The sequence below is a fragment of the Mesoplodon densirostris genome, chromosome 6 (genome assembly GCF_025265405.1).
Source record: "Mesoplodon densirostris isolate mMesDen1 chromosome 6, mMesDen1 primary haplotype, whole genome shotgun sequence".
Taxonomy (NCBI): domain Eukaryota; kingdom Metazoa; phylum Chordata; class Mammalia; order Artiodactyla; family Ziphiidae; genus Mesoplodon; species Mesoplodon densirostris.
In genome coordinates this window covers 32,691,739-32,706,268 of record NC_082666.1, presented here as the reverse complement: position 1 = coordinate 32,706,268, position 14,530 = coordinate 32,691,739, and the positions used below count along the sequence as shown (strand labels likewise).

The following is a 14,530-nucleotide window of genomic DNA, read 5'->3' as shown; positions in this document are numbered from 1 at the left end:
TTTGTGACCTTGGGAAAGTTACTTTAACACTCTAGGTCATTAATACTTGCTTTCTAAGATCTGTGTTCCTATGTACAATATCTGGAATATACAAGGTGCTCAGCTGTGTAAGCATTATTATTCCACATACACGTATAGGTAATAAAAGGAATTAGAATCAAATAAATTTGCCAGTCAAGTTTTCTCACCTTAGAAAAGGCTTATGCATACCAGTACACATGGGTACAGCCACAAGGCATTCTGTGACCTCAGGAGCAAAGGCTGATGGAAGAGGAGGCTTTGGGAGTTTCTGAGGGACCCAATAAATAGCACTCCTTTTCCCCATTCAGTTTTTAAACCAGTGAGAAATAAGCCAAAGGAGTTAGCAGATGGAGGCCAATATATGGCCCTCATTATGATCAATGCTACTTTACAGAGCATAGCTTCTATCTTTGAGCAAGTGGGGTTCTTCATACCAAACTCCAGAATTTGACCACCTTGCTCATCAGCCTCAGGCAATACCAGAATATGGCAGACTTCCCCATGTGGAGGGAGATGCCCCCTGTGGGTGGCTTCTAAGAAAAGGAACAGAAGCAGGAGCTAGGCCATGCATGATTTCTTTCTCCTTCTAAACTCACCAACCAGGGAAGTCACTTCACCTTCCGCAGGGAAGGAATGTGTCAGGAAACAGAAGACGCCAGCTGTGGTATGCTAATGATGCCCCTCCACTTGGACAGGATTAATCGGGGGTGGTGAGGGTAAGGGTGGGAGTATGAGCTTCCCACCTCCAACCAGCTCTCAAAGTCAGTAATGGGGTATTTGCAGAACTGGGAGAATTAATGAGACCCTACAACTGGCCCTGGAGTGGGAGGAAGGGACACTGTAGTGTGCTTCAAAATGTTTAGCAATTAGCTCTCTAGAAAAAAAAATGATGTCCATTTATAAATTTTACTGATGTAAAGGGTATGCAGCACACAATTTATAAATAATAAAATATACAGTGCTCTTTATTTTAAATTCCATATAGCCAGTTGATTCACACTGGCTTCATTGATTTTTTGCTGAACTCTTGTATCCATTGCCAACCTATGGTTGCAATTCAGCTATGATTTGACAAGTGGAGTAATTTCCACCATCCAGATACCAATAGATATAAACAACTCACGAGCATAGAAAATAGTAAAATTTAGTAAGATTATTAAGAAGGGATGAGTTTTGGGTATGTATGGCCTTTGTTTTTAATGTAAGTTAATTTTAAGTTTATACAATTTAAATTTTAATAATGACAGTGTTTAACAGTACAACTTGTAGAAAGCCTAAAAATGTATCAGTTGGCACACCACCGAGGAACATCCCACAGTTCTAATTATGTTTTTTACAGGTGTGGCTAATTACAGTTTAATTCCCCACTTAAGGAGGTATTTGGGTAGCCACCCCGCATGAGGGGTGTGCTGGCTTCAGGGATCTCCAGGCAGGAAGAATGGCATCCACCAGGGGGCAGTGTGCTTCCAGGTGGTCCCTCATATAGGGAGCCAGGCCTCAGCCTGCAGTTACTAGAGGAAGAAGGATAAGGGCCACATCTGGGGGCAGAAGGCTGAGACTCAGGGCTTCTTTCTGGGTATTGACCAGGGGAGCAATCAGGAAAGCAAAACAGAAGTCCTGAGGTGCCATGGGAGAAGGAGTGAGGGGAGAAGCCTCCTGCTGCCTGTGGCAACAGGGCAGCAAGGCCCATTCCAGACCCCACTCTCTGGGGGGTGGAGACTCACCCAGGACAGAGGATGAACTTGGGCTCAGGAGTGTGAGTGGGACAGAACTTAAATTACCCCAATGGGGCTCAGGGCCTGTAGTTGAGAGGGCCAGGGAGGAGAGACTAATACTAGAAGCGAAGCAGAATTTTCTAGTCAGTTAAACAATTTGGAGCCTTGGAGGACTCAAGCAGGATCACAAAAATCCAGTTTCCAGACTGTTCTCTTTCCTGCACACAGGGTCTGTGGTTGAGTTTTCAAGCAGGATCAAGTTACAAAGCGTCACACACCTATCCACGGGGGCTCTGATATGGTAAGTACTTTATATGTGATTTTTCCTTTTTCCATTTTGTATGCTTACGGTCACTTTCTGGAAAGCCCATTTCAGGCTTAAATGCCTCTTTCAGGAGCTTGGAAGTTCAATGTCTTGGTGACTTAGTTTTTCCAACATAAGATAAATCCTGCCACCTTAACAAAGCAAAAGCAAAATTGGTACCTGGAAAAATTGCATTTTCTTATCACTTTGGGCAGAATTGTCCCTAAAATGTTATAGACTATCCAAATCATTTATATAAAATAAGTTTTTGTTTGTTTCTCTACACTCACCTGTTAGGAGATTCAGTTTGCTTACTTATTTTGTTTATGAAAGTTTAGCTTCGTATTGAAACTTGAAAGCCAAGCATTTCAAAAGGGTTGTGCTTGTCTCTTTGCTTGTTTTGGGCATAAATTGCTCCCAGGCCACAGGATAAAAGTCACTTCATAACTGGTGTATGGGCCTTAGGTCAATAGAAGATCACCAAATTTAATTTGAGACAATATGTGACTTCATCTTGGATTGCTATTTTTAACAGTTTATGAACACAGTGGTTTACTAGCCAAAATGAGAAAACGGCAAAATTTTGGTGATTAACGTCTATCATAAATTAGTGTTGCAGGAGAAGGGGGAGCGAGAGAATGGTCATGTCCCAAGTCTCGGGCGAGTTCCTGGGACAGGCCACCAAGTGAGGGTCCTTGGTCTCGCATAGGAGAGAATTCAAGAGCGAGCCAAATTAAAGTGAAAGCAGGTTTATTAGAGAGAGATGTATTCCACAGGCATAATGCCGGCTGTATCAGAAAGTGAGAGCGGCCCCGGGGTATGGAGTTGTTAGTTTTTATGGGCTGGGTAATTTCATATGCTAAGGAGTGGGAGGAATATTCTAACTATTTTGGGGAAGGGGTGGGGACTTCAGAAATCGGGCCCCCGCCCACTTTTTGGCCTTTTATGGTCAGCCTCAGAGTTGCCATGGAGCCTGTGGGTGTGTCATTTAGCTGATGTGTTACAATGAGCAGATGCTCAGGCTCAAGGTCTCCTGGAGGTCGAATCTTCTGCCATCTTGGGCCTGGTCTGTTTTTACCAGTCTTTGTCGTATCCCGTTTTTCTCAATGGCTGTGTCATTCTTTTAACGGTTGTGCCTGCCCCCATGCATTCCTGTCTCATTCGTTCAAGTTGTTAAATAATTTATTACAAAAATGTGTTTAAAGATGATCATGTTTCATATAGAATGAGAAAAAAGATAACTGAGATTAATAAACAGAGTCACAGAGTGTATACTGTTTTCAAACTTAAGCATGTTTTTACAGTGCATAATTTTAAACATGTGCAGATGTAGAGAGTGTGATGAACCCTCAAATTTTGTTAACTTGTTTCATCTATAGCCTTACACCCCATCAGCATAGCATTTCATCTCTAAACATAGAACTTAAAAAATATGCCACTATTACATTTAAAAAATAGTTATAAAAATACCCATAGTATCTTTCAATAACTGGTCATTGTTAAGATTTCCTCAGTTCTATGCCCATGTATGCATGCTTAGACTTACAAGGGCAATACAATACACTACAGTTGGTTAATATTTCTCTTAAGTTTCTTTTAATCTATAGGTTCTTCCATCTATTTTTTAGCACTTTACCTATTAAAGATAACATTTTTCTTTTACTTAATATATCACGAACATTTCCCCATTATTCTTCAAGGCTTCATAATATTCCACTGTGTGGATGTTCCAGAGTTTATTTCCACAATCCTCTATTGTTGGATAATTAATTGTTTCCAGTATTTTTCGTATATTCAATCTACTGCACTCAACACCCTAACATACAGTTTTGAAGAACTGCTTGATTGTTTCTTTAAGAAAAATTTCTAGTCGAAAGAATCAAACTCTCTCTCTCCCATTGCTTTTCCCAGTGGCTTGCTTTACTTCTAAAGTAAAAGTATGGACCTGCTGTTGAATTTGATATAAATTTATACTTTCCAAAAATTGAGGTTTCCTGCAATAAATTTTGAAATCATTTCTTACTGTACTAGTAAGGCTCAGGATTATGTAAACAGGGTCTCTCATTACAGAAGGGTCAGGGAAAGATTTATGGCAAGATGACTACACAGGTGTTCATAGTCAAAGAGCAGGTTAAACTGGAAGGTGTTGTATGTCCTCAATGACCCATCCCTCTGGCTTGATGAGTCACTTTAGTTTGAACTGAAAATGTCACTCTGTTTTACATGATTGATGAAAAACCCGGAGCATGTAAATAGAATGCCTTGGAAAATGTGTTTATTCCTTCTTTGATGGCTGTGCTGAAATTGTAAGGTTACAAGAAAGTCTAGTTTCCAGGAAGGAATGTGAGAAGTTGTTATTGCCACAGGCTAAGATTCCGCAACTTCCTTTGAAAGCTGTCAGGAATTCAGTGTGGGCTTGGATGAATGAAAAGGGGGTGTGAGTAAAGATAAAACCAGATCAGCCATGAATCAATAACTATTGAAGTAGGTGGTGGGTACCTGGTGATTCATTCTGCTGTTTTCCCTCATTTGGGATATGTATGAAAGTGCATGTCTATAATAAAAATTTAGAAAGTTTCTCTGAGTAATATGGGCAGTACGTGGCCATGTGCCCCTGCTTGGCTTTTTGGGGCTCCAAGTACAGCCCTTGAAGCTAGCTTCAATGAATAAGATTTCACGATAAATTATTGTAATGGAATGTTTTTAAAGTAATAGCAGTCCTTGGAGAGATTTCAAACTATATTCCATGCAAGTGTGTGCCACCATTCACTTTTATTTCATGAAATAAATGAATCATACAGGAATATTTTACAAGGGAAATTATCATAGCCCCTTGCCAATGATGCTGGAAGATTCTGTCTTATACCCTTTGTTAAGGAGACCACTCTTGAAAAGAAACAAAAGAAAACAAAACTTCACAATCAGGAAATTCTACGTTCTGTATAATCTGGTTTATAAATACCTATGGGGTACCAAATTGGGATTCATGAGATAATACTGATTTTTTTTTCTTTTAAACTTCTTTAGAAAGTCAGGGATTCCAGAGGCCCTCATACACAGTGGGATATCACCAAGAGTAGCTGTAGGAAATCAGGTGTCTAACATTTTAATGATAGAATTAATTCCAAGTCCTGGTGGAATAAATTTTGGACGTAAAGACTGCTTGCATTAGTTATACGGATATTTGACCTATTAGATGCCTCCTCATAGTAGGCTAAGGACTAAGTGCTGAAAATGCCAAGTCAAATCACTTAACCAACCTCAGTGGTGATTCTCTCACATACAGAGAAGAGGGAAATTTTGATTTATGAGTCAGAAACCACTAGCAAGCAGCAGATGGTTGATTTTTTGTGTCCCCACACCCTGACAATGAAACTAGAAAGCTATAACCCTTAATGGGCATAACTTAGAAAGCTATAACCCTTAATGGGCATAACTTAGATCTTGGTTATAAAAGACCTCATTTCATAAAATAATAAAGATTTTATCTGTTCAAGGGATTCCACATTTTATGCATGAGGAAACAAAGGATGAACGAAGCTTATAAACTCAAGGTTAGATTGAAATCATGGTCGGTTCTGATTTGATTCCATTAAGTGACAAAACCTAAAATTCACAGTGGTGACTTGTTTCAGGAAATAAGAGAACATCTTATATTCTCTGTGAAAACAATGCATTCTATTCTATCTGCTCTCAACAACTGTTGTTTCTCACTAATACCAAAATACACAATATCACTTCCATTTAGAATGTGTCTAGAACTAAGTTACAATATGGTGGTGAACAGAAGCCAGCTTGTATCAGCTCTGGCTACACATCTCTTCTGTAACATCACGTGAGTGACTTGAAATCAGACATGGTGGGAGTATTTCCACCACAGACATAGGCAAACACTTCAACCAGGAATTTTTTTTTTTTTTATTTGGAAAGCCAGTTTGCCAGTATACCACTTGTTAAACTGTAGATGCTTAGTAGTCAAGGCTTTAATATTTATAGTTTCAACCTATTTCCAGGTGACCATGAAGGCACATTACATTCTGCTAGGGCACTGGTCACATCCAGAATCCTAAATATGGTTCTGCATGACCTGCCCCTTGCTTGCTTCCTTTTCTTCTTTTTTTTTTTTTTGCGGTGCGCGGGCCTCTTACTGCTGTGGCCTCTCCCGTTGCAGAGCACAGGCTCCGGATGTGCAGGCTCAGCGGCCATGGCTCACAGGACCAGCCACTCCGCGGCATGTGGGATCTTCCTGGACCGGGGCACGAACCCGTGTCCCCTGCATCGGCAGGCGGACTCTCAACCACTGCGCCACCAGGGAAGCCCCCTTGCCTGCTTCTTAAGCTTCATCTTATGCCACCCTTTTACTTGCTCCCAGCTCTTCAGACCCACAGACATGCTTTCATCCCTTTGAAAACTCCTTGCTCCTTCCCAGCACTTGGCCCTTCTACAGTGTTCTCTGTGCCCCAGCCCACTTGCTCCTAGTCAACACTTTCAAGTCTGTCGGCTCATAGCTGAACTTCTGCATTCCCTGACTCCAAGTCTAGGTCAGGTACCAGAGTTGAAAGGTTTCCTTGTACTCTAAACCTTAGTTTTGTAAAGCAGACTGCGGTTTGAAACTCTATCTATGATTGTTTGATTCAGGGTCACCTCCTTCACTGGACAGTGACTCCTATGGGAATTGGGTCTGTGTCTGTTTTTCCATTATGAGATTTCCCTACTAACTAGTAGGCATAGGTTCTTTTAAATATATATATTTAAAAAATAGTCCAAAGATTCAGAAAAATTTAGAGAATAACAATAAACACCTGTGTACTCATCAGTGAGCTTCAGCAAATCTCAACATTTTGCCAGAATTGTTTCACATTTTTTTAAGGAATAAAAACATTGGTATTCTAATTAAAGCCTTTGTGAATGTCTCTCAATCCCATAGCCCTCCTGGAGGGAGGTTTTCTCCACTCCACTCTGGAGAAAACCCTTATCATGAAGATGGTGTGTATCCCTCCTCCTTAAGAACGAGCCATAATTTGCATGGAAAGGGCCCATCTACATGCATATTTAGGCAAGACAGTACTCATCTTTGCTGGCATATATGGTGGCTGGAAGTGAGCAAAAGGCCCTTACTAATGAGCATTCTAATGGTCCTTAGAAGAACTGATGCCCTATCTGGTTCAGGATTTCCCAGTATGTAGTATGAGTCAATCATTTTACACTGTCCTTTAAAACTCTTATAATTTGTTTAAAGCTGTCTAAGTTCTGACATTAGCTTGACTTTTAGACACTTTAAGCTTCATTAACATAAGGTGGAAAGAGGGAGTGTGGAGTAGTGAAGAGCATGGGCAGCAGAGGCGAAGTCCTTATGAGCTGTGTGACCAGAGCAGTGTGATCCCTGAGCATCATCACGGGCCTCACTGGAAACTGGCTAGAAATGCACATTCCCGGCTCCCACCCCAGGCCCACTGAATCAGAAACTCAAGGGCGGGGTGGGGAGTGGGGGCAGCAGCCTGTTTTAACAAGCTCTCCAGCTGATTCTGGTACACACTGATATAGGGCAAGGAATTTAAGCCCTCTAAGCCTCACTTTACTTACCTTTATCTTGCAATAGAAATAATAACAATACTATTGATGACACAAGACCTTTGTGAGGATTAAATTTTAGTTAACACTTATTGAGCACTTCTCCTGGTATCAGGCACTATTCTTAGCACTTCCCATATTTTATCTCAGTTAATCCTTAAATTAACTTCATCACAAATAAAAAGAGATTAGAAAAGTACCTGGCCCCTAGCGAGCACTCAATAATTGTTAGTATCATACTACTATTGTTACCTTTTTGAGTTGTAAAGGTTAAATGAGATGATGTAAGTGCTGAGCACAACATCTGATATATAACATGTGCTTAAAGGGTATTAACTATTTGCATATAAAAGCATTTGTCTGAGTACACATTATTTACAGGGGTCTTTACAGGAAGTGGAATATAGTCTAAAAAGATAATTGACAGGGAATCTCCCAATGGGAATAAAGACCATTATAGACAAAATTTTATAAATCACATTTAAGCATTTCTTTTTCTGATTTGCCATAAGTCAAGGAAGCCAAAGACAGCTCTTTGAACTAATTGGGAAGGCCAAGAGGGTAATTAACTGCTCTCTAATTAAGCTGGTAATAGCCACCCTCTATTGTAGAGATTAAAAGCCAGAGAATCACTGCCAGCGAGGACTTTGGAAGACAGGCCACTCTCCGCTCTCCGTGATGACAGCCTTGAAGTTTTGACCCTACAAAATAGCTCAAAGAGAGATTTGGCTCTGTCTGCTGGGGTCCAAGAAAAAGAGGAAAGTCCAGCTGGATGGAGAGCAGTTAAAAGTTTGTCAGGAAGGGACTTCCCTGGTGGCGCAGTGGTTAAGAATCCGCCTGCCAATGCAGGGGACACGGGTTCGAGCCCTGGTCCGGGAAGATCCCACATGCCATGGAGCAGCTAAGCCCGTGCACCACAACTACTGAGCCTGCGCTCTAGAGTCCATGACCCACAACTACTGAAGCCCACATGCCTAGAGCCCGTGCTCCGCAACAGGAGAAGCCACCGGAATGAGAAGCCTGTGCACCGCAACGAAGAGTAGCCCCCACTCGTTGCAACTAGAGAAAGCCCGCGCACAGCAACGAAGACCCAAGGCAGCCAAAAATAAATAAATATATTAATTAAAAAAATAATAATAATAAAGTAAAATAAAATTAAAAAAAAAAGTTTGTCAGGAAGTGTTCACTTGTATTTGGGCATTTGCATTTGTTTTAAAATCTTGCTCTGAAGTGTGCCTTCTAAAATTAAAAAGTCACTAGTAATTGCTTTGCAGTTTTACATAAATTGCTATCTATTGGAACAGGACCCATGTGCTCTACCTTGTCTGCTGTGAATGGGAAGTCAAGCAATGGAAGCCTTTCCTATTTGCTGTCTCTTCCCCAGCTGAACTGACCACTCCTCCTTGTGGGCCCAAAACATCATTGGCTTCTCCTCTGTTGGCACCTGGTATGCATGGAAATGCTTGTCTTTTTCTTGGTCTAGACCAGTACTGTCCAGCTACATTTGTGATTTAAGTTTTCTTAAGCAGTAGACCCTTGACCACAGGGTGTTAATCTGTGTATAACTTATAGTGGGCCCTCCCTTTTCAAGGTTCCTTGGCATCTGTGGATTCAACCAACCACAGACCGTGTAATACTGTTTTACTTACTACTGAAAAAGATCTGTGTATACATGGACCCACCCAGTTCGAACCTGTGTTGTTCAAGGCTCAACTGTAGACACTTTAAAAAAGTAAAAAGGAACAGGTAGAATTAGTTTTAATAATATATTTTTTGAAACCAGTGTATCATGAATATTATCAATTTGCTATGTATTTAATACATGAATATTAATAGATATTTCACAGGTTTTTGGGGGGTATTAGTTCTTTGAAATCCAGTGTGCATGCTTCATTTACAGCATACCACAGTTTGGATTAGCCATGTGTGAGTGCTCCATAGCCACATGTGGCAGGGGCTCCTGTGTTGGACAGTGGGGGGAAGAGGATGAGCAACTGAAAGGCAACATCTAATCTATCATGTACCCACAGTGCTTTGGGCAGTGCATGAGACATAGTTGCTGTTCCACAAGTGAGCGTGGGAGGCAGAATTCTAAGGCCAGCCCCAGTGACCCTTGCCTTTGTATCATCCGTTCCTCTTGGAGTGTGCGTGGAGCATATGAAAATGATGAGACATCAGTCTAGTGGTTCGGGTATGTTATATGGCAAAAGGGAAACTCTCTTGGATGGGCCTGCTCTAATCAGGTGAGTCTGTTAGGATCAGAGTTTTCTCCAACTGGTAGCAAAGGAAGACATCAGAGAGAAACATTCCTGCTGGCCTGGGAGAATACATACAGCTATGTAGTGAACTGCCAGTGGAAAGGAGCAGCCTCTGGAAGCTGAGACAGATTCCCCAGACAACAAACTAGCAAGAAAACAGGGACCTCAGTCCTGCAGCCACAAAGAACTGAATTCTACCAAACACTGGTGAGCTTGTAAGAGGACTCTGAGCCCCAGATGAGGACTGCAGCTGACACTTGGACTTTAGCCTTGGGAGACCCTGAGCAGAGAACCTACCCACACAGTGCCCTGATTTCAGCCCCATAGAACTGTGAACTAAGACAGAAGTGGTGTTTTAAGCCACCGAGTTCGTTTTAATTTGTTACACAGCAATAGAAAACTAATACAGTAAATAAATGTCATAATTCAGCCATCATCATCCAGTTGGGGACAATGTGTCTAAACTTTAGGCATAGTCCCTAAGAGGAAATAGTGGCTTCTGAGCATTAGATTTGAAAATCAAACCAGTATCATTATGGCAACATATTTATCTTAACCATGCCAGGGCATGAGGAGTGGGACATTTTAGTTATTCTCTCTTTCCCAGTGCCATCTGCATTAGAGGGAGGAGCTAACTGAGAGGCAAAAAAAGACAAAGCCTCTGGAAATAAGTTCGATATACTCATCCTGTAAAGGAGTAATTATTGATTAAGCAGAGATAAATATGACAAAAAATGATAATAATAATCATAGCTCACATTTGCTGGGTTTATACTGTAGGCCAGGCATGTCACCCTTTGTTTCACTGTATCTTCACCACAGCCCCAGAGGCAGAAACTGTTACTAACTTCATTTTATGGATGTGGAAACTAAGCATAGAGGTAGGAGGAGATTTAACTGCATAATCAGGCAATAAATGTGATTAGAAAGGAAGCGGAAGAAAAGGTATTCTTGGATGAAGCACTCTTCAGAACAGATTAGCCTGACTTCCAGATGCAGCTCTTTCTCTGGGATGGCAGAGAGCTTTATTTGTTCTCTGTTAACAGTCTCTTTTTATGCCCCTTTCTTCAAACAAGATGCATTTCCCAAGTGGTCCTTGATCTCTGCGTTCAGTCTTTCTACTTTCTCCTTTGGAGACATCACTGAATCCTATGACTCCCCAAATTATCTCTGGTCCTGACTTTGAAAGGCACGTCATGGACCATGCTGTTCTTCTGAGCTCCAACCCTCCAGTCACATTACCTGGATGTCTCACTAACCTCTCAAGTTCAGCTTGTTCAACAAAGTAGAGTTCATCATTCTCGTCTGAAAACCAGCTCTCCTCTCCAATACTCCAACCCCGCCAATAATTCCATAATCACTGACCAGTCCACAAGGCTCCAAACCCCAAAGACTCTTCAGCTGCTCTCATCTCCATTCCCTTTAGTCAATCAACTGCTAAAAGTATCTTTCCAGAATGTTTACTCAGCCATTCCTTCATTCTTCAATCTTCTGAACCATTTAGTCCACTGACCTCCTTTACTTCCTTCCGTATCCAGCTTTGGTTCCATGCTGCATCAATTCGGTCACTCTTACCAGAGCCCAAATCCCCTTGCTGCTCTATTTTTCATCATTTCTCTTTGACATAACGTGATCCCAACCATCTTGTTTCTCTTCAACTGGGAGGCTGAGCAGTAGTGAAAAAATTGCCCAGAGGGAAGATAAAAGTAAAATAGAATCCTCTGTCCCAGTTTTCACTGAGGCCCGAAGACCAAGGATGCCAAATACTGTCATATTCCAAGGCAAATCCTTTGGCCCACCTGTACATGACTTGTGAAGAAGGTGGGTGGAAGCAGGTTTTCTGAGTTTTATCTTTCACTTACCTTGAGCTGTGAGTTCTTCCTATCTGACACTCCCTCCCTCCCCACACCTTAGCCATGTGGGAGCTTCCCAGGCATCTTCGATAGGTATCTTCTGAAGCCTGGGGGACACAGACAGGCATTAGATTCATGCCTAGGGAAGAACGTCTTCAAGGAGGGGCTGACTGAAATGAACTGACTGAAATGTACAGCCGTGGGCTGCATTGAGGAAATAACCGCATTCTGGTCTATGCCAGGCCAAAGCTGTATTTTTCCAGGGACCCACAGAAGGAATGTGAGTCTGGGTTGTTTAAAAGGAATTCTGACCCAAAGGACCTCCTGCAGTCAGTGAGATGTCCTCAGCAAAAAGGGGTTGGAGGTTCTACTAGGTAGACAAGCAGAGAGGGATTATAGGTGGCTGGTTAGAGGAGAGGCACTGCCTGAGGCAAAGGAATTCCAATTGGAAGGGTCCAGCAGGAGGGTGTCTGGGGAGGCCACAGATACTCCAATGAGAGAATAAATGCCAGCTTAAAACAGCAGCCAGAACCAGGGGGAAGCTACACCAACTTATATTTGTGTCAGTCAAGTAAGGCCTTCCTTCCGCTTACCTTCCTGCTGTCTCTGCTCCCATCTTGGAAGACCTTTTGGTAGCCAAGTGGTGGGAGATCGGAGAGGGGTCAGGAGAAGTAGCACTAATGGGGAAACAGAGGTGAAACCTCATTCCCCACTGCAGGCCCTTTGTTCTAAAGCATATCGAAGCTTGCAGTGAAGTTTGGAGTTTTGTTGCAATAGTTCTGGGCATATTAATTTATAAACTGAAGCTGTGATTTGGGGATGAAATGACCAGAGGACATTTTATTATCTGAGATGATCAGAGAGTTAGAAGACCTTCCTAATATTTCATCTGAAAGGTAAGGAAGAGCTGGCTCAAAAAAGAGGATTCAAACGGGCAGTTGGGGCTGAAGAATAAAATTGTTTTCTCTTTGCACCCTAGGAGTCCATCTTGCTCAGTGATATCATTCAGTTATATCATTGAAATAATCTCAGTCCGAAGCTAGGTCGAGACCTTAAAGCCATGGCAATACAGCATTTTTTCTGGTGGACACACCGTCCTATTCTCTGCAAAGTTACCTTGAGCCTCTCTACCTTCCTTGATCCCTGAGCTTCATGCTGCCCCCTTACTCTCAGATGATCTTGCCTCAGTCTCGGCAGAAAGAGCAGAATTCATCAGAAGGGAGGAAACTCTTCATTTCTTCTGCATCGCCAAATGGAGCTTAGAACTGTACTTAGAGTATTAATTGTTAATTAACACATATATTGTAAATATGTAAAGGATGGTTCCATTATTTGACAATCGTATATTCTCTTAGGCAGGTAGACTCTTTTCTCCATAATCTTATTTTCAGTATTGGTTTGCTTATCATCTCATTTTCATATATTGTAAAAATAAACCTTGAGCTTAATTTGAAATTTAGAAAACTTTTTCTGTTCATGCTAAAACTTATGAGACAATCTAAAGTCAAGTTTTAATTTATATGTATTGCATTCTGCAAAATATGTTCACAAGATTACCATTTGTTTGGTATTTTATAGTATTTGAAATAGGGCATTTCATGCCTTTGGCATTACCCTCAGAGAGCTTTTCTAGTCTCAATTCTCTTATTCCATCTAATTACAATTTCATTTTAAAAGCAGTTGGGAACATATATACCCTGAGCATTTAAATATGCTACATTTAATGTATCTAATGAGTTTTTAATTCCAATATAACTAACAAAATAATTGAAAAACTGAGTTGCTAATGGAAGCATGCTTCTCTATACAAGTCATTTACATTATCTAAAGGAATTTTAGGTTCATTATAGAAAATTTGAAAATCACAGGAAAATATAAAGACTAAAATAAAAATCAGCCATAATCACAGCAGTACTTCCCCACCCATTCTGGAGACCTTCTAGCCTTTTCTGTTTTTCAAACTGGGTATAATAATCCACACATATTTCAAAACCCTGCTGTTTGCCCACTGAATGTTCTATTGAGGCCATTTTTTTCCTGTGCTATTTAATATTATATAACAATCTAATTTTGGTGACCAAATTATATTCCATCATATTATAATGTTATAATTTATTATATTATAATACATGTTATGTATAATATTAAAATATACAATCTGGTTCTATTATAATTTATTTAATAATTCCCAGCTTGCTTGTTTCTAGAAGTAGAAAAATATGGTACATACTTGGCTTCTGACATGTGTTCAGTTTTGATACTTCATCCCACCATCAATAACCTTAACTTAAACTTGGCCAAATTGTAGACTTCATAGTCTGCAAACAATTGTAGTCCTGTTTGAAATTCAGCAAAAATTAAAATGCCACCAAAGTCTTTAGGTTGCTGAAATTGTGGTCTCCTCTCAGGGTCTCTTTTCCCCATTTCCTTTACTTCCTAACTCCTTTTACCCAGTTTTTTCCTCTGTTGAATTCTTCGTACTCCTTCCTCTGTCTCTCTTCAATGTGAAGTTTATTTTTATTGGATTTTTCCTGCTAAATGCTTATTGTAGAAAAAAGTCAGGTATTGCACATAAGGCCTGTAGGCCTTATGTTTGCCTACATATCATACATTTACCTGCATATCAAGGGTGGAACCATCTAGGAGGAGATTCATATATACCATGTTCATCCTACTGATGAATCAGAATCTTGTCTTTTAAATTCACCCAAATGAGCAGTGGAGTTGTCACGTGGTCCCAAATGCTCTAATATACAATAGCTAACACTCTCTTACTGAAGATAGACCTTCAAGGAAAGCCAAATTATA

General features: G+C 40.8%; 1 long non-coding RNA gene across 1 annotated transcript in view; it reads left to right on the top strand.

The window, feature by feature from the left end:
• The window catches only part of LOC132491822 (uncharacterized), a 29,976-nt gene extending 27,938 nt beyond the window's left edge, over positions 1–2,038 (top strand). The window contains exon 3 of the long non-coding RNA XR_009532760.1: positions 1,965–2,038. This is a non-coding gene — a long non-coding RNA (uncharacterized LOC132491822). The remainder of the gene's footprint in view (positions 1–1,964) is intronic.
• The last annotated feature ends 12,492 nt before the right edge of the window (positions 2,039–14,530 follow it).